This window comes from Herpailurus yagouaroundi, unplaced genomic scaffold (assembly GCF_014898765.1).
Source record: "Herpailurus yagouaroundi ecotype Mexico unplaced genomic scaffold, PumYag 28, whole genome shotgun sequence".
Taxonomy (NCBI): domain Eukaryota; kingdom Metazoa; phylum Chordata; class Mammalia; order Carnivora; family Felidae; genus Herpailurus; species Herpailurus yagouaroundi.
The window spans coordinates 116,254,205-116,273,876 of NW_024412376.1; the positions used below are offsets into that span (position 1 = coordinate 116,254,205).

Consider the following 19,672-nt stretch of genomic DNA (forward strand, 5'->3'; position numbering starts at 1 on the left):
GAAAGAAAGAAAGAAAGAAAGAAAGAAAGAAAGAAAGAAAGAAAGAAAGCAAGAAAGCAAGAAAGAGGGAATGGAGGAAAGAAAAAAGGAAGAAAGAAAAGAAAGAAAACAGAGAGAGAGAGACTTCCTATCACAACCACAAAGAACTGAACTCTGCCAACAAGTGAGCTTGAAAGGTGATCTTCAGCCTCAGATCAGTCTGCAGATCTGGCCAAGAACCTAGCTAAAGTTGGGTGAGACCCTGAGCAGTGGACCTAGTGATCTCCATCTATAACTCTGACCTATGGAACCTGTGAGACAATAAATATATGTTGTTTGAAACCAGTAAGTTTTTGGTAATTTGATACACAAGAAGATAAAAGGAACAAATATTTTCATGTTACAAAATATACTGCTATCAAATATTCTAGAAAAGTAAGTATAATAAAATTTGAGTCTATCTATTATTTTAAGGTAATTACTGAGAGCCGTAATTTCAAGGTAGAACCAGACTTTGAGATGGAGTTTTTCATGCCAAAAGTTTGTTGGGAATTGCTCTTGAAAACTACACTGATGAGAAAGTAAGAAAGCAAATCAGAGAGAGAGAAATTGAACTGTGATACAATTCGCAAGAAAGGCCTCAGCTAATACCATGGAAAGTTCTGGAGCTGGGAGGTCTTTCAAAGTTGCCTAAATTAAGATAAGGAGACTGGGACTTCATACCTACACATCCACCAGTCATTAGATTTGATATGATCCTGGGGAGGGTGATGTTTAAGACCTGAAGCTTTTAATTTTGATGAAATTCAACTTACCAACATATTCTTTTTGGATCACATTCTTTCCTTTGGATGAAGCTGGTTACTGAAAAGCGATTCATATGTGGACATTTACCAGTCTACACTCCCAGAAAGAATGCTTTGTATACAGGGAGAGTTCTCATCTGCAATGCAGAATGAGACCTGGGCTCTGTGGTCTCTGAAGTGGGAGAACTGAAGAGAGATGTTCACTCTACTGGAGCTGGAATTGTGAAGTCAAGGGGATTGAACGCTCTGAGTGAGCAGCTTCAATAGAGTATCGCTGAATGTCCCCATAACTCTTACCCTGACAGCTGTTCAAAACAAGCAAGAAGTAAATGATGAAAACCCTTCTTCTTAGAATATTTCTCCACTGACAAATCTTAGCATTGTGTTCCACGCAAAGGAACAATGATTAAAATCTCTATCTCCAGTATTTCTGTATCTTCTCAGGTTAAGTGTCTGCTCAAATCTTTTGTCAATTTTTAATTTGGATATTTGTTTTCTTATAATTGAGTTTTGAAAGTTCTTTATATATGAGTCCTTTATCTGATATATGTTTTACAAATATTTTCTTCCAGTTTATGACTTGACTTTTAATCTTTAACAATGTCTTTTGAAGACCTGAAGGTTTAATTTTGATGAAGTGCAACTTATCAACATATTCTTTTTGGATCACGTTCATTGCTATCAAAAGAAAGTAATCTTTGCTTAACCCATAGTTATAGAATTTTTCTTACATATTTTATTCTAGAAACGTAATAGTTTTAGATTTTATAATTTTATCTTTGATCTATTTTGAACTTTTTCATATATTGTAAGGTATCCATTGAAGTCTATTATTTGAATATAGATATCCAATTGTTCCAACATCATTTTTTGAAAAGGATACTTTTTTCCTCCAATAATTGTATTTGTATCTTTATGAAATATCAGTTGTCCCTACATGTGTAGGTCTATTTCTAGATTCATGTTCCATTTCTTTATTTATGTCAATATCACACTCTTTTTAATACTGGAACTTTATAATAAATCATAAAATCTTGTATGGTTGTGCTCCAATATTATTTATCTTTTTCAAATTTGTTTTGGCTACTTAAGCCCTTTACATTTACACACGATTTTTATTAAGATACAATTAACATGTACTATTATATTAGTTTCAAGTGTACAACATAATTATTTGGTATTTGCATATGCTGTGAAATGATCACCACAAGAAGCCTAATTAATATCTGTCTTCATACATAGTTACACAAATGTTTTCTCTTTTAATAAGAACTTTTAAGACCCAAACTCTTAGCAGCTTTAAAGTATGAAATACTATTATTAACCATAGTCACCATGTTGTATATTGGATTCCAGACATTTATTATATAGCTGGAAGTTTATACCTTTTGACTTCCTTCACTCATTTCACCCACCTCCCAACCCATATCTCTGGCAACTGCCAATAAGTTCTCTGTATTTATGAGTTCTCTGTATTATGGTATTTGTTTTCCTCTGTCTCACTTATTTCACTTAGCATAATGTGCTCAAGTTCCACTCAAGTCACAAATGGCAAGATTTCCTTCTTTAATATGACTTAATAATATTCAATTATATCTCATTTCTTTCTTATCTGTTGATGGACACTTAAGTTGTTTCCATATCTTGCCTTGGCTATTGGCTAATGCTGCAACAATCATGGGAGTGCAAACATTGTTTTGAGTATTTTTATATTCTCTGGATAAATACCTAAAGGTAGAATTGCTGCATCATACAGTCTTTTTATTTTTAAAATTTTTGAGGAACCTCTTTACTATTTTCCATAGTGGCATTCCTACCAACAGTGCACAAATTTTCCCTTTTCTCCACATCCTAGCCAAACTTATTTCTTGTGTTTTTGATAATAGTCATTCTAATGGAATGATAATAGCCATTCTTTTTTTAAAATTTTTTTAAATGTTTATTTTTTTTGAGAGAGAGACAGAGTGTGACTGGGGGAGGGACAGAGAATGAGAGGGAGACAGAGAATCCGAAGTAGCCTCCAGGCTCTGAGCTATCAACACAGAGCCCGACATGGGGCTCGAACCCACAAGCTGTGAGATCATGACCTGAGCCGAAGTCGGACACTTAACTGACTAAGCCACCCAGGTGCCCCTGCCATTCTTTTTGAAAATAGTCAGGTATGAGGTGATCCTGGGAGAACAGAGAGAGAGGGATTTATGCTGGAATGGTGGAATTGTTTAACAACAATAAAAGACATCTCACAAGAATGGTTAAGTCAGATGGCTTTTATTTTATCCTTCATTATGATGTTGGCTCACCAGAGAAGCGAAGACATAAGTAAAAGCGCACACACACACACACACACACACACACACACACACACACACACACGCCTTGCCATTAACAGGCATAATTACAAAATCTTTTCCCTTCCCTTAAACATGAGGTATGGTGAATATCCTAAAATAACATTTTTCTATCTGATTCCTAGAACAGTAGTGTCTCATTTCTCAGGGTATGTTGGCAGGTTACCTTTGAGCATAAATAAGGCCATTGTTACCATATTTTTTATCTTTTTTAATTTTTTTTTTATTACTTATTTTGGGAGACAGAGAGAGACAGAGCATGGGTGGGGGAGGGACAGACAGAGAGGGAAACACAGAATCTGAAGTAGGCTCCAGGCTCTGAGCTGTCAGCACAGAGCCCGACGCGGGGCTCGAACTCATGAGCTGTGAGATCACGACCTAAGCCAAAGCTGGACGCTCAACTGACTGAGCCACCCAGGTGCCCCAAATACATAAACTTTAAAATAATACATACAATAAAAAGTTATTTATTTACTGTAGGATTTGTCATATTTTTAATATACTAATTTGAACTGACAATATCTAGAAAGGTAAAAATAATAACTTGTCAATTTTATGGGCAATGGAAGCATTTTGAAAGAGAACTATTAACATTATGATAGACACAGTATGATGCTGAACACAGTTTGAAAATCCTTTTGTTGGAGGCTAAACAGCTTTACAGACCTTACAAATAGTTGTGGCTCTGACATTGTCACATAATTTTAATCAATAATATTTCTTATATTGCTGATAATTGGAAGCAAGTTTTTTCTGGGTCAAGTTATTTTGATTAGAAGATTAAAGCACTAATGGCATGTAGGTGTGTGAAATCAACTGCTAAAGAAAATAGCAAAAAACTCAAATGTTTTTTTTGTTGTTGTTAAACATGATTCAAAATGAAATTGTATGCTGTTGTCTATAATAATATTAACTAACCAATTAATTCTATATGTATAAACAGATATTACTTATCATGCCTTTCAATATTCCTTCAGTTTTACTTTTTCTCCTCAAGTTGCTTTTTTTAAATGACTGATAACAGTACATTCATATATAAATATATGAATATGTAAATATATATTTTATATCATATAGAAATGTATAATATAAATATACCATTTATATATAAGATGTACTTTTACCCATAGGGAGATTTTTCTATATATGAACAAAAAATTTTCAGGTCTTTCATAACAAAGCATACCCACACATGTAAAATTAATGATAATTAGATTTGACATGTATGATATTGCATACGATAAATACTAATAAACTCGTCCAGGTACTACTACATATTTTTTTAAAAGATTAAGGAAATAAGTTATAGACATCACATTGATAGTGTTAGTAACGTCCATATACTACAGAATAATTCAAAGCACATAGAATGTTTACTTCTTTAGGCATATAGTGTGATTCTCAGACTACCAGGGCAAATGGAATATGATGTGTATATATTTAAGTAATATTTATTTAGCCAATCCCTGCTGCTTTGACCTAAAAAGAAACAAGCACTTTTTCATCCCATCTCCAAACATATCATCCTTCTTATACCTGCTGTACAGTATTCTCTATTTTTTATTTTTAGTTTCTTTTTATAAAATCAAGGCTTCAATTTTCACTCTGGAGTCTACATTTCTTTCAAGATCTCATTATTGCAATTATTGCTTTTCTCTCATATGTGATCAATTTCTATTTCTCTCTATTAAATCATTCCTATAGCATACTAATGAGATCTAAAATTCAATCTCAAAATATATCTTCATCTATCCAACTATGTATCTCTTTATACATACATTCCAAACTTCAATCCATACCTCTTTTCAGCTATAAACTCACAGAAAATTTTTTTTAAAAAGCATATCTTATAGTAAGTCACTCTGCATCCTCACATCACTACCTCCCTAAATAACTTCCAGTACCTTCAGTCCCAATACAACACTGAAACCGTTCTTGATCATCACCAAAGACTTCCATATTACAGTTCTGCCAAAGTAGGCCTACACATAATTTGTATCATACTTTGCTAGCTCATACCACGTTTTTAAAAAGTGAAGTTTTATTGGCAACATTTAAAGATTAAGACATCACAGGGTGCCTGGGTGGCTCAGTTGGTTAAGCGTCCGACTTGGACTCAGGTCATGATCTCACAGCTCGTGGGTTCGAGCCCCGCGTCGGGCTCTCTGCTGACAGCTCAGAGCCTGGAGCCTGCTTCGGATTCTATGTCTCCCTCTCTCTCTGCCCCTTCCCTGTTCATGCTCTGTCTCTGTCTCAAGAATAAATAAATATTAAAAAAAATTAAAGATTAAGACATCACAATTATTATCTCTAGAAGATATGTCAATGTCAGGGTATGCCTAGAAACAGTGTCCTAGAAGTGAAAAGCCCCTGTAACCTGAACAAAGGACATTCTAGCTCACTTCAGTCCTTTGACTCCCTGAGACCATAAATATTGTCCTTTGCTATTTCTATTTCTTTTATTATTTTTTGGAGGGGGTAGGGGGCATAAAAATAACTACATTTATCATCTCATAGTTTCTCTATTTCAGTGTGCTCTTTTCCTGATTGATTGATTGATTGATTGATTGATATTTTACTTATTTATCTTGAAAGAGAGAAGGAAGAGTGCAAGCAAGGGAGGGGTAGAGACATCAGGAGAGAGAGAATCCCAAGCAGGCTCCATGCTGGCAGCACAGAACCCAATACGGGGCTCGATTTCAGGAAATGTGAGATCATGACCTAAGCCAAAATCAATAATGAGATGTTTAACCACTTGAGCCACCATGGAGCCCCCTTTATTTATTTAAAAACATTTAGGAAGTACTGACATACAAAAAAAGCTTTACATATTTAATTTAAAGATATGAATACACCTATGAAACTGTCACCATATACAATGCCTTAAACTTAACCATAACCTCTAGAAGTTTCCTTCCCTCCTCTTTAAGAACATTTAATATATGATCATCTTAAATTTTTAAGGATACAGTATAGTATTGTTAATTATATGCACTATGCTGTACAGTAGATCTCTTGGACTTATTTATCTTTCATAAATAAAACTACATACCCTTTGATCAATGTCTCTGATTCCCCTTCCCCAAACCTTGGTCATCTCTACTCTCCTCTTTGCTTCAATGAGTTTGACTATTTTAGATTCCTGAGAGAAGTGGGATCATGTAGTATCTGTCTATGTTTGGTGTATTACACTTAGCATAATGCCTTCCAAGTCCATCTACAATGTAGCAAATGACAGGATTTCCTTCTTTTGCAAGGATGACTAATATTCTAGCATATGTCTACACACATTATCTACATGTTTTCGTTACCCATTCATCCATCAATTAACATTTCGGTTGTTTCCACATCTTGACTACTGTGAATAATTCTTCAATGAACATCAAAGTACAAATATCTCTATCAGATCCCAATTTCAATTCTTTTGTATAAGTATTCAGAACTGGGACTTCTGGATCACATGGTAGTTCTATTTTTAACTTTGAGGAACATCCATATTATCTTTCATAATGACTACACCATTTTGCAGTCATATCAACAGTGTATGAAGGTTCCCTTTTCTCCACATTCTCCTCAAAGCTTATTATATATGACTCATCTTCTTAATAATAGCCATATTAACAGGTGTGAGGTGATATCTTCCAATGGTTTTGACTTACATTTCCCTCATCGTTAGTGATGTGGAGCACCTTTCTATATACTTGTTGGAATTTTGTATGTCTTCTTTGGAGAAATGTCTATAAAAGTCCTTTACTCATTTTTAATTTGAGTTTTTGGGTTTTTCTGATAGTGAATTATAAAAGTTCCCTATATATTTTGGATATTAACCCCATATCAGATATATGATTTGCAAATAGTTTTCTCATTCCATAGTTTGCCTTACATTTGTTGATTTTTTCCTTTGCTGTGCAGCAGCCTTTCAGCTTGATCTAGTCTCATTTGTCTGTCTGTGTTTTTCTTACTTGTGCTTTTGGTGTCACATTCAAGAATTCACTGGCAAGGCCAATATCAAGAATTATTTTTCTAGTATGTTTTCTTTTAGTTCTATGGTTTCAATTCTTTGTCTGAAGTGATGCTGCCTCAAAAATAAGTTTGGAAGTGCTCCCTCTGTATATTTTTGGAAGCTTTTAAAAAAAGAATTGTTATTATTTTTAAATGTTTTATAGAATTCACCTTGATTTTTATTTGTTGGGAGGTTTTCCATTAATGATTCTATCTCCTTGATTATAACTGCAATGTTCAAGCTTTCTTCTTGGTTCAGTCTTGGTGAATTGTGTTTCTAGGAACTTATCCAATTCATATAGGTTGTCCAATTTGTTGATATATAATAACCCTTTATGATGTTTTCAAAATTTCTGTGGCATGAGTTGTAATGTCTCCCTTTTCATTTCTGGCTTTATTTATTTGAGACTTCACTCTTTTTTTTTTAGTAAGTTTAAGTATTTTTTAAAAATTTCATCTTTAAAAAATCACATCAATTTTGCTTTTCTATTTTTATTTTTAATTTATTTCTGCTCTAAATCTTAAAATTTCATTTCTTCTGCTAACTTTGAGCTTCATTTTTTTTTCCTGTTTGTTGAGGTTGTTGATTTGAGAGCTTTCTCTCTTTTGTGAGGTCATTATCTATTGCTATAAACTTCCCCCTTACTACTTTTGCTGCATCCTATACGTTTTGGTATGCTGTGTTTTTGTTTTAATTTTTCTCAAGGTACTTCCTTTTATTTTTAATATTTTTTAACATTTATTTATTTTTGAGAGACATAGAGAGACAGAGCATGAGCAGGGGAGGGGGAGAGAGAGGGGGAGTCACAGAATCCAAGCAGGCTCCTTGACTCTCCTGACTGAGATGTCAGCACAGAGTCCAACGTGGGGCTTGAATCCACGAACTGAGAGATTATGCCCTGAGCCGAAGTCAGACACTTAACTGACTGAGCCACCCTGGTGCCCCTCTCAAGTTACTTTCTAATTTCTTCCTTGATTTTTTCTTGAACCAAAAAGTAGTTAAAAATATGTTGTTTAATTTTAATGTGTTTGTGAATACCTGTCTTCCTCACAATTATTTATATCTTGTTTCATTCCATTATGTGTAGTTCACTGAGCCTCTTTAAGAGAATTGTTTTGAATTCTTCTTTGGGCCTTCATAGATCCCCATCTCTTTAAGATCAGTGGCTAGAGATTTATTAGCTTCCTTTGGAGGTGTCATGTTTTCCTATTTCTTCCTAATCCTTGCATTCTTGCCTTATTTCTGCACATTTGAAGATCTCTTCCAGTCTGACAGGCTGGCTTTGGCAAAGGAAAGATTTCACCAGTCAGATGTTGGATGAGGTTACTGAGAGGACATAAGTACCCATTGACCTATGACCTAGACCCCAGCAATCAGAGGCTCCTCGCCCCTTCCCCATCCTTGGAATGTGCATTCCCCTTGCCTTCCCATAATGACACAGCCTTGAGATGACAATGTGCTGTTGTGACCATCTGGATGGTATATGTGACAGATCCCACTGAAGGCCTTTATATAAACTTTTAAGATTCTGTTGAAGAGCAGTGGAGATCTACTCATCTTGTGACTGCCCAAGACACACCTCATAAGTAATTTCCCTTGCTTATTAAAATTGCCACCTATCAATCTGGAATGGCCTGCCTCTTTCCTCATTCTCTCTAGTCTTCATGTGCAAGGTCAGCCTCAGATTTCACCTGGGAAGCTGCTGAGGGAGCTCACTAACACTTGGCTAGCTAGTAGAAGACCAGATAAATAGGTCTTAGGAAAAACAAAACAAAACAAACATTTATGGGGGAAATCCTGAGTTGGCCATTGACCTTTATGTGTGGAGGGGTGATCCATATGTTAGATACTTGTGTATCATGTTAGTATGGGGATGCTCCCAAGTCAGTGGCTGGTTTGATGCATATTGGACTGAAGCAAAGAGGGGAACAAATAGCTGACACAGTGTTCTGGCCCCTGCTGTGGTCAGTTTGGCCACTGATGTCCAATTAGAGGCTGAAGTTCAAATTAGAAATTTGAAAGAAGAGCTGAGTTAGAGTAGAACATGTGGCTTTCCACTACTCTGCTAGCTTTGGGTCTAATAGATAAGATGGGAGAATAGAATTATAATATAAATTGGAGACCTTAGCATGCTGTTTTGCAAAGGTAGGAGGGTGCAAGTTGCCTTGGATTAAGTTCCAAGCGCTTTGACAAAGCCCAATTAGAACCCTAAGAGGTGGAATCCCTGGGGGATTTAGGAGAGCAAAGAGAAGGATGTTGTGATAATTGACAGTGAAATAGATGAAATTTCATGGGACCATGCCATCCAACTCCTAATACAAAGGAAAGTAGGGGCGCCTGGGTGGCTTGGTTGGAGGTCCAACTTCAGTTCAGGTCATGATCTCACAGTTCGTGGATTCGAGCCCTGCGCCAGGCTCTGTGCTGACAGCTCAGAGCCTGGAGCCTGCTTGGGACTCTGTGTCTCCCTCTCTCTCTCTCTCTCTCTCTCTCTCTGCCCCTCCCCTACTTATGCTCTATCTCTGTCTCAATAATAAACTTTAAAAAAAAAAAAAAAAAAAAAAGGAAAGCAAAACCACAACAACAACAATGCCACCCAGTGGGGTAGGCCCTAAATCAGGAAATGTTCATGATGAGCTTACTCCTGCTGAGCTTACTGATAATAGATGCCAAATTCCAGTAAAAGGCCAGGGAAAGTATCCAGACATGGTTAGAGGGTTAGTGCAGCTATGGGATGTGGAAGAGCAATGGTACTTCTTTGACCAGGCAGGAACATCACCACACTCTCTGTCCTCTGGCAGCACCCACACTGCATTTGGGGGGTTCAAGATACTCATTCCCTTATAGTTTGCATTATTCTAGCCTTCAGGGAGGTTGAGTCCAATGAAGGGGTTCTCCCTGGGCATGTAGGACCCTGGAAATCTATAGAGAATGTACAAAAATTCTTAGGGAGTTGGGAATGAGACAGACCATCTATGCCCTGATGTTTCAAGGCCCTGATTAGGTCACATTCACTGTAGAAATGAAAGTGAGACACTACAGTCCACACCCATCACATAGTATGGAATAGATGTCCTGAGCCAGTCATGGGCAAGCATACATAATGTTGGGAAATCCATGATTCATCTGGGGTAATTTCACAAATCCTAGGAATGGGTACAGGCTATTGGAAAGATCCAACACAGAGAGGGAACTTGAAAATCGAAAAGGCTATTCCAATTGTGTGTAAAGGGTCCAATAAAAGTCACGTAGAAGCATATGTGGCTTGACCTCACTGTTGCCATGACCTCACCTACAAAGATAGACCAGTATCGCAACACTATGCTGGGTGGCCTGTGTAAAGCCTTAAAACCTTAACAACAGTTAAGACCTTTCTCACCTGCCCCTACCCTCTCTGATGCCCCTCCTGTTTCAGTAAAGACCTCAGGAATACAGTCCTACTCAGGGTAGGTGCCTCCCATGCCCTGACTATATAATTTAAGCCAAGACTGCCTGCAGGAGAGGGCCACTGGAGGTGACCAGACATCAGGTTGAGTTCAATATTCACTGGTTCCCCAGAAATAAACAAAAGATGATGACTCTAGATGATACTAGCCCTCAAAAGTTTTCTGGCCTCCTCAGTGCCACCAATGGTTATACAGGACAAATAGTTATGGTCAAGAAGGTCTTTTTGACATTGCTAACTGGGCATTCTTTTCCATGAGAATATGAGATTTTTATCTCTCCAATACCAAGAAACATACTTAACGCTGATATCCTATAAAGTCATGCTCTACAAACTTTGATTGGTAAATTCCACAAGTGCTGGGGGAAACACTAACGAGAAGCTGCCAAACCTGCCCCCCCCCAAGGAAGAGTGGTAACTGTCACACAATATAAATTGCCCAGGGGCACAATGAAATAGGAGAAATATCCAAGAGCTGCACCAGCTGGGTATCGTACACTCTGCCCATATTGTTTCCAACAGCCCAGTTTGGCTGGTAAAAAAGTCACATGGCTCATGATAGATGATATCTATCAAGAACTGATATGAAGTTCTATGAAGCTGTGCCTGACATTGCCACCATCTTAGATACCTTGACCACAGTCCTAGAAATGTACCATACTCTGCTAGATTTAGTCAATACTTTTTTTTAAATATATCCCTGGCTGCTAAGTCACAAGATCAATTTAACTTGATGTGGGAGGAGCATCATGGATCTTTCAAGTGCTTCCTCTGGGTTACCTGCATAAACCCACAGTATGTAATGGGATAGTAACCCATGTTCTCCTTCCACACATCAGTAAAATGGGCTCATTACATTGATGATATAATGATAACATGTGAAGACTTGCTTCTGCTGCAGGACACTCTACAGCCTTTGCTGGGACATCTGCAAGGGAGATGACAGGCAGTGAACCCCCAGAAAATTCAAGGTTTAGGTACCGCCATAAAGTTTTTGGGAGTTGTTTGGTCAGGTAAGAAATGTGTTGTTCCAGACGCCATAATTGATTAGGTGTAAGCCTACCCAGAAACTATAATTGATTAGGCGCAAGCCTAAGAGTATGAAAGAGGTGCAAGTATTTGTTGGGTTTGGGGGTTTTAGAGGACTTTTATTGCCTACCTAGCATTGTGCCTTTATCACTTATATTGCTGAATAAATAAAGGGCAAGTGTGGGGCTGGGGATCAGAGCAGCAAGTCACCTTTGAGCAGTCAAAAATACTGGTGAAGTAGATTAAAGCTCTGGCCGTCTCCAAAGCAGGGCTACCATTTCAGTTAGATGTGTCTGTGACTCTGGAAGTAATGGTGCTGGACACAGTGGCAGAGACAAAGTGAGCCATGACTCACTCTCACTTTGACTAAGTGGCATGCCTATTTGCAACAGAGGAGTATCCTGTTTTCCAAACCACTGGCTCTAGAAATGTAGATGCTACTAGGCCCTGCAGAGTGGGTAGATACTCCAAATGCCCCCACCCCTATTCTGTGGTGGCCATTGTGTCCTGCAGAGAGGGACTGGGGGAAATTCCCATTGATGCCTGGAATACAGATGAATCTGGTCAGGACAATCTGCCCACAAGGACTGTAGTCACTATTCACCTCAACACTGACACCATCTGAATGGAAACAATTATGAACCACAGAAGCTAGTGACCTGAACTAAGAAAAGTTTGGCTGGAGGTGCTTGGGTGTCTCAGTCAGTTAAGTGTCCAATTCTTAATCTCAGCTCAGGTCTTGATCTCAGGGTTGGCAGTTCAAGCCCTGCATTGGGCTCTGCACTGGGCTTAGCTTCCACTTGGGTGGTTGAACCATTGCACTCTGGGTTTACCTTGGGCACAAAGGGGAATCTGCCTCATGGTAACCATTGCCAACCTCCCTCTCCTCAATGGCAGATGAGCACATCCTGTTTCCACTGGTACAGTCATCCAGGACACCACCTTTATCCCCTCCATTGGCATGGAGGATGTTATAGCGTACATAGAAGCCCTTACTACATTCGCCAAGCAAGGCTTGAATGACAGCTGATAAAGCCAGTCTCTCCTGAACACTGGAAATGTGTCTAAGGAGACAAGCTGTCCTCCAAAATAGGGGGGCCTTGGACATTATCACTACCTTGCAAGGAAGCAACTGTGTTGTCATTCAAAGAGAATGTTGTGTGTTCACACCCATGAGTCAGCTAATGTATTATCTTTATTAAATCACATTAGTCAATAATTGAATGCCCTGAATGATCCAACTCTCAGCCTAGGGGACTTAATAAATTAGTGGTTTAGATCTTGGAGCTCCTGGGGAAAAAAATGTTATTTATTTTGGGCATCATTATTTTAACCTGTGTTTTCTCTTGCATATGCCTGTACTGTCGGTGTAGCATCTGCTTCCAATACAGCCAGAAAGCTGCCAAACAAGCAACTTCTATGCCAGTGAAAGCCCTTGCTGACCTCTCAGGGCACAGAGTGGAAGGGGAATGAGGTGTGTGTAAGATTATAAGAGCTCCTCAAGAGGGTGGATTGTTGGAGGACATTATCAAGAGGACATGACCAACATTTGACCCACAGGCTGGACCCAGGAAATTGGAAGTTCTACACCCCTTCCCTTGTCCTTGGAACATGCATTCCACTTGCTTTATCCATACTAGATGCTGTTTCAAAGAAATATCGTTAAGATAGTAATGTGTTGTTGAGAGCATCTACACTGTATACCTGATTGAACCCAGTGAAGGCCTCTATATAAACTTAAAATTCTGGTAGGCTGGGGTAGAGATCTACTTATCTTGCAAATGCCTAACAAGCCTCCCAAGGAAGTTTCCTTGCTTATTAGAATTGCCACCTACCAATCTGGAGTGGTCTGCCTCTTTCTTCAGTCTCTTCTTGTCCTCCATGTATGGGGCCAATTTCAGATTTCACCTGGAAACTCCTGAGGGTGCAAGCCAACATCAGCCAGCCAACAATTCTGGGCACATCAGTTGGTGGTGTCCATAGTGAGCCAGTTCCCTCTCTTGGAATCCATTCTGGAGGGGGCTGGGGCTGCCTGGTGGGTTCAGAGTTTCAGCAGGGCCAGCTGACCCGTCTTTGCCCGGTGGGTGACCTGTTGCCAGGGTCTGCATTTGGATAAGGATCAGGGTTGGGGTCTCAGGGTCCACAATTGGGCAGGATACACTGCCACGGCCCTGCAGTTCGTCAGGGCTGTTTTGCTCAGCTCTGAGTTCTGGTGAGGACACCGCCAGTAAATCGCTGAGGTCACCTGAAGCGGCTGGCTGGGCTCAATTGTCAGGCAAGACCGCTAACTGGGCTCTGTAAAGCTACGGTTCTCCGCGGGGCTTTCTGGGTGGGCGTGGCCAGGAGCAGGGCTTTACGTCGACGTTGACGTGAGTGGCGCTCAGGGTTCAGGAAGCCACTTGCAGGGCTTCGCGGTGAAGGCGGACTCCAGACAAGCTCCAGCATTGGGCGAAAGCTGTTGGTGAGGCTCTTCAGGGGGATGAGACTGCCAGTGGTGCCGCGCACAGACTGGTAGGTGGGGTTCTGATTGTCAGGTCACTGGCAGGGTCTGCCGTGGAGAAGGGCTCCAGGTGTGGGTTCCGCTGAGGGAGGCCCTGAGGATGAGGCAGAGCAAGCTTGGTGACAGGCTCCTCATCTGTGTGTGGCATTGGGAAAGCTGTGTGATAGAGCAAACCCTTGTGCTCTGTGGTTGGCTCGAAGGGCGAGGGGCCAGCATCACTGAGATTCCAGGGACTGGTCACAGAAAACCCCGACCATTTTCCTCATTCCTCACTGTCCGCAGATGGTCTAAACGTGCCGGACCCCACGTTGTTCACACTTGAATCAGAAGTGGGCTTCTCTGTCAGTGTCGGAGAAGTCCATGGAGTTGGACTCCCTCTAGGTCTCTCCCTCACAGGAGGAAATGTGGGCGGGGACTTTCTCAGCGCTGTGCTAATACACTTCCGGGAGGGGTGTGGCGGTAAAAGCGGCACTGCTTTTCTTATCCTTTTAATGCAGTGTTTCTCGGGTCTTTTGTTTGTCTTGTTTGGCAGGTGAACTGTAACGTTTCGCCTGTGTTCCAGAAGTCTCCCAAAGCCCCATAGAGAGTTGCTTAATGGGAGTTTCTGTGGGAGGGACTAGAGCAGGGCACCTCTCCTTCCACCATTTTGCCAAGTTAATTTCAGTTTCCTTTTATCCTTGTGATTGCATCTTGTTTTAATGGTAAATTGACGCGGGACAAAGTTGTATGCTTGTTATAAGAAGGCTATGAAGGCTCACACACGTGTTGTGTGTTTCTATAATGTCATGTTTATTCAGTCATAAAGCAAGGTTAACAATGCAGGTTCAGGATCCCGAAATCAACGATATTTCACCACACGTTTAATTTGGTTTCTCCCACCTCCCGCAAAGCGAGGCACAAGACAAGTCACACAAATAAGATAGAAAGGGAGGCGGGTAGGAAGTTAAGGAGCTAAACTAGAAGTCAGTCTGCGGGTGCACAGTTGAAATAAGGCCTGGGTCTGGGGTCCGGGTGATCTCTCTGGGCATTTACTGCTTGCAATGTTCAAGCAGTGAAGGATCTCTTTTCTTTTCAGAGATGAGGCAGAGTCTTCAGAGATTTCAGAGTCTTCAGAGACTACTTTTTGAAGTAGACAGACTTAGAAGGGTAAGTGTCTGAGGAGTCTGACAGTTTGCTGCACAAATCCTCTCTTTTAAAGGATTTAATCAGGGGCGCCTGGGTGGCGCAGTCGGTTAAGCGTCCGACTTCAGCCAGGTCACGATCTCGCGGTCCGTGAGTTCGAGCCCCGCGTCGGGCTCTGGGCTGATGGCTCAGAGCCTGGAGCCTGTTTCCGATTCTGTGTCTCCCTCTCTCTCTGCCCCTCCCCCGTTCATGCTCTGTCTCTCTCTGTCCCAAAAATAAATAAATGTTGAAAAAAAAATTTTAAAGGATTTAATCAGTCTTGGGCCTTTTCAGACCTCCTGTGTTTCTGCTGGTTAACAGTTCAGACTGTGTCATCATCTGGTGTTGATCTTGGGGATATCTGGTAGTTGCAATGCCCGTAATTCTTGCATCATTGCTTGACACAGGTCCCTGCTTGACATGAGTGACTCCATCTTGCTCTCTGTAATGTTTCTGGTTCCTAGTAATTTTATGTTACTCACAGGGACTTGGTAAGCCTGGCTTTTTCAGATACAACACTATTGGTATTTAAGGCTACGATATTGTTTGTTGCGGGGTTTGCCATGTGCACATTGTGATGTTTAGTACCCGTATGATACCAGAGGCATATATACAAAATATATAAAATACATATATATATATATATGTATATATATAGAATACCAAATACAAAAATATAGTTGTAGGGGAAATTCAAATGCAGTGTTTTTAAAAGAATTTTTATATGTAATTTAGTATGCTTTTGTCAGGAAAATCACACACTTGAAAAATTGAATAGTAATCTAGTGGTACCACTGTAAAGAAATATATGTAATTATATTTATATGGAGAGTCTCACCTAATTTTTTAAAGAAGTTTCAGTATTTGCTTTTTATAGGTAAAATGCACAAGGAATCATTAGTGGAATTCTAAACTCCAATGTATTCTTCATAAATAGCCCAGTGTTCTTTTCACAACCTAAATCACATTATACGATAGCGCCCTCAGCCCACATTTCCCCACCCTACCCCAACCACTAGCTTTATGTTCTGGGAGTTTTCCATTCAGAGTAAACTCTATGGTTCCTGCTCTGACACATAATAGTCTGAGGCAGCCTATGATGCCAGTCAAATCCCATGATGCTCCACCACCTGTGCCCTAGTAGCCAATGTCAACCAGGACTGCTTCTCATTCGACAAATATACCAAACCCTTTCCAGGATTAAGGCCATTGAACAGGCTATGCTCTTATGGAGCTGTGGCTCTAAATCATCCTGGATGGCTCACCTTAAATATCATCTCACTTAAGCCTTCTGTGATAACTTTGAAGTCCCCCTCACACCATTCTCTGTAACAGCTTTTGGTAACTTTCTTCCACCCGAACTTTACATTTGGTGTTTTTTGTACATTTGTCATTTATTTGGTTTTTAAACCATTGCCTCCTTTCCCACCCCATTTCAGAAGACAGATTATATCTATTCTATCATATACATGGAATATAGAATAGCTAGGCATGTATCGACTTTTATAAATGTTTGTCAGGTGCATTTTATTTATTTATTTTTATTTTTTATTAAAAAAATTTTTTTAATGTTTATTTATTTTTGAAGGAGAGAGAGAGAGAGAGAGAGAGAGAGAGAGAGAGGGAGAGAGGCAGAGAGGGAAGGAGACACAGAATCTGAAGCAGGCTCCAGGCTCTGAGCTGTCAGCACAGAGCCCGACGCAGGGCTTGAACTCACAAACTGCGAGATCATGACCTGAGCTGAAGTCGGACGCTCACCCTACCGAGCCACCCAGGCGCCCCTGTCAGGTGCATTTTAAAAATTCAGTGTTTGGGTGCCTGGGTGGCTCAGGTGGTTAAACATCTGACTTTGGCTCAGGTAATGAACTCACAGTATGTGTTGGGCTCTGTTGACAGCACAGAGCCTGGAGCCTGCTTCAGATTCTGTGTCTCCCTCTTTTTCTGCCCCTCCCCACTCATTCTCTGTCTGTCTGTCTCTCTCTCTCTCTCTCTCTCTCTCTCAAAACTAAATAAACATTAAAAAAAATTTTTAATGCAGTGTTGAGAGATGATATCTCCTAAATATCATTATCTCTGTATGTTAACTAATTAATTATGTGATTTAGTTACAACTTAATAAATCATTTAAAAGTTTATAAAAGAATGCTGTGTGTTCAGTGTAAGTACTTTATTTTTATTTTTATTTTTTTTTAAATTAGGCAACAGCTAGGGCACCTGGGTGGCTCAATTGGGTAAGCGTCTGACTTGTGATTTCAATTCAGGTCATGATCTCACGATTTGTGAGATTGAGCCCTGTGTTGGGTTCTGAGCTGACAGTGCAGAGCCTGCTTGGGATTCTTTCTCTCCCTCTCTCTCTCTCTCTCTGCTCTTCTCCACTCACATACTCTCTCTATCTCTCAAAATAAATACATAAACTTAAATAAAATTAGGTAATAATTACATAAGGAGAAATGTATGTCTTTTTGCTTTTTTTGCAGAGTGATGTTTAAGCCATTTAAATGAGATTTTAAGAGACTTCACAGTATTAAAACCAAGATTTTTTTTCTTTCTTTTTTAACTGAGAAACTATATTAAATGAAGTATCAATATACAATAATCTATTAAAATAGGACTGAAATAACTATAAAAACTTGCTATGGTAACTCTGAACAATTTTGAAGAAGCAATAAAAACCCTTTAGCTTACTTTTGATTGAAATAGGTGGGAAATGCAGAAAATTGAATGAAGTGTAGATTTTCTTATCTGTACATTGGAAATGAGAATTTCTATGAATATAAAACTAAAATACAAATACATTTTTTATTTGGTGTAGAAATGCATTTCATTGACAACTTCATACTTGAAACATTATTTCTTTTAGAAGCATTTATTTCTTTTTTTTTTTTCTGAGCAAATACTGAATACTGTTGGAATAAAACAAACATTCACAGAGCAACCTGAATAAAATCATCTATTCTTTGAAATGTTACTTTATTTATTCAAGCAAATTTTCCTTGCCTTCTCTTATAATTGGGAGTTTACTCTTATATTTCCTGTATTTCCTAGTATAACAAAGGTACTTTCCCTTAGTGTGTGATATTTGCATGAATATACTTTATACTGGCACCAAAATTCTGACTTTAATTATGAAATAAAAGCCTCAAAATCTCTATGTTTTGATGTATAAAATTAATTGGAAATTCTTTTTGTTTTGTTTTGCTTTTAAGCCGTATACTAAAAACATGAACAGCAAAAGAGTGACTGTGCCCATAAAGACAAATGACTTATAAACTGTTTTTATATTTAACTCCAATATATCCTGAAACTCAAAAGAATTAATATACATTAAGCTATGATTCTTATATTAAACTCTCACTAGGTCCTCCTCTCCACAGATTCTGACTAATAAATTGTATTAATATGGTCAGTAGTCTTCTTTCTAGTTTTTACTTATTATTATTTTAATTTTTTTCTGCCTTCTATATGTATCAGGGCTATTCTTTTCAGTCTTTACTTGTTCAGTAATTCCACATTTAATATATTGAAGGTATTTGCATATAAATTGCAATAAATCTGTTCCTAACCATCTTTCTTTATCTAGTATCCTAAGGCAGCTGGTTATCTCACTGGCAATCTTCTTATCAAGCCATTAAACCAATCACTGTGGGCATGATCCTCTGTTTTACCTTAGATTTTTTTCACTGTCCTGTATCTGATTTAATAGGGACCATTCTTCTAACTTCTTATACATATAGTATCCATTCTAGTTGATTTACAAAACTATCTCAATTTAATTATCATCTGATTCTATCATTGGTCATTATTGGCCTATATTCATTAACATATTTTAGATTGAAAGTGAAATAATTCTAACTTAAAATACCTTAAAAAAAAGTAAGGACATTACTTTTACCCAGGAGTTTAGGTATGGCTGAAACTAAATGCTTAAGAGATCTCTGATACCAGTTCATCTCTTCATCTCTTAGACATATTCCAGCTAATTGCTGGACATGATGTCCTTATATTACATCCTACAAGTTTTTTAGGCTTACTCTTATCTAAAAGTTGTGGCACACATTCTAGAGGAGTTGTCTGCTTGGTCTAGCTTGACATGCAAGCCTAATTATGTGTTAAGGAGAGACCATTTAAAAAAATTTTTTTTTTCAACGTTTATTTATTTTTGGGACAGAGAGAGACAGAGCATGAACGGGGGAGGGGCAGAGAGAGAGGGAGACACAGAATCGGAAACAGGCTCCAGGCTCTGAGCCATCAGCCCAGAGCCCGACGCGGGGCTCGAACTCAGGGACCGCGAGATCGTGACCTGGCTGAAGTCGGAGGCTTAACCCACTGCGCCACCCAGACGCCCCAAGGAGAGACCATTTTATAAGCAAAAGATGATCAGAGTTCTAGAAATACAAAATTGTA

At 39.0% G+C, this 19,672-nt stretch overlaps 2 long non-coding RNA genes across 2 annotated transcripts in view; one reads left to right on the forward strand and one right to left on the reverse strand.

Annotated features, from left to right (window-relative positions):
- LOC121034986 (uncharacterized) overlaps window positions 1-14,108 on the reverse strand; it is a 29,687-nt gene extending 15,579 nt beyond the window's left edge. The window contains exon 1 of the long non-coding RNA XR_005792712.1: window positions 13,443-14,108. This is a non-coding gene — a long non-coding RNA (uncharacterized LOC121034986). The remainder of the gene's footprint in view (window positions 1-13,442) is intronic.
- The window catches only part of LOC121034990 (uncharacterized), a 70,108-nt gene continuing 64,457 nt past the window's right edge, over window positions 14,022-19,672 (forward strand). Inside the window, exon 1 of the long non-coding RNA XR_005792713.1 lies at window positions 14,022-14,118. This is a non-coding gene — a long non-coding RNA (uncharacterized LOC121034990). The remainder of the gene's footprint in view (window positions 14,119-19,672) is intronic.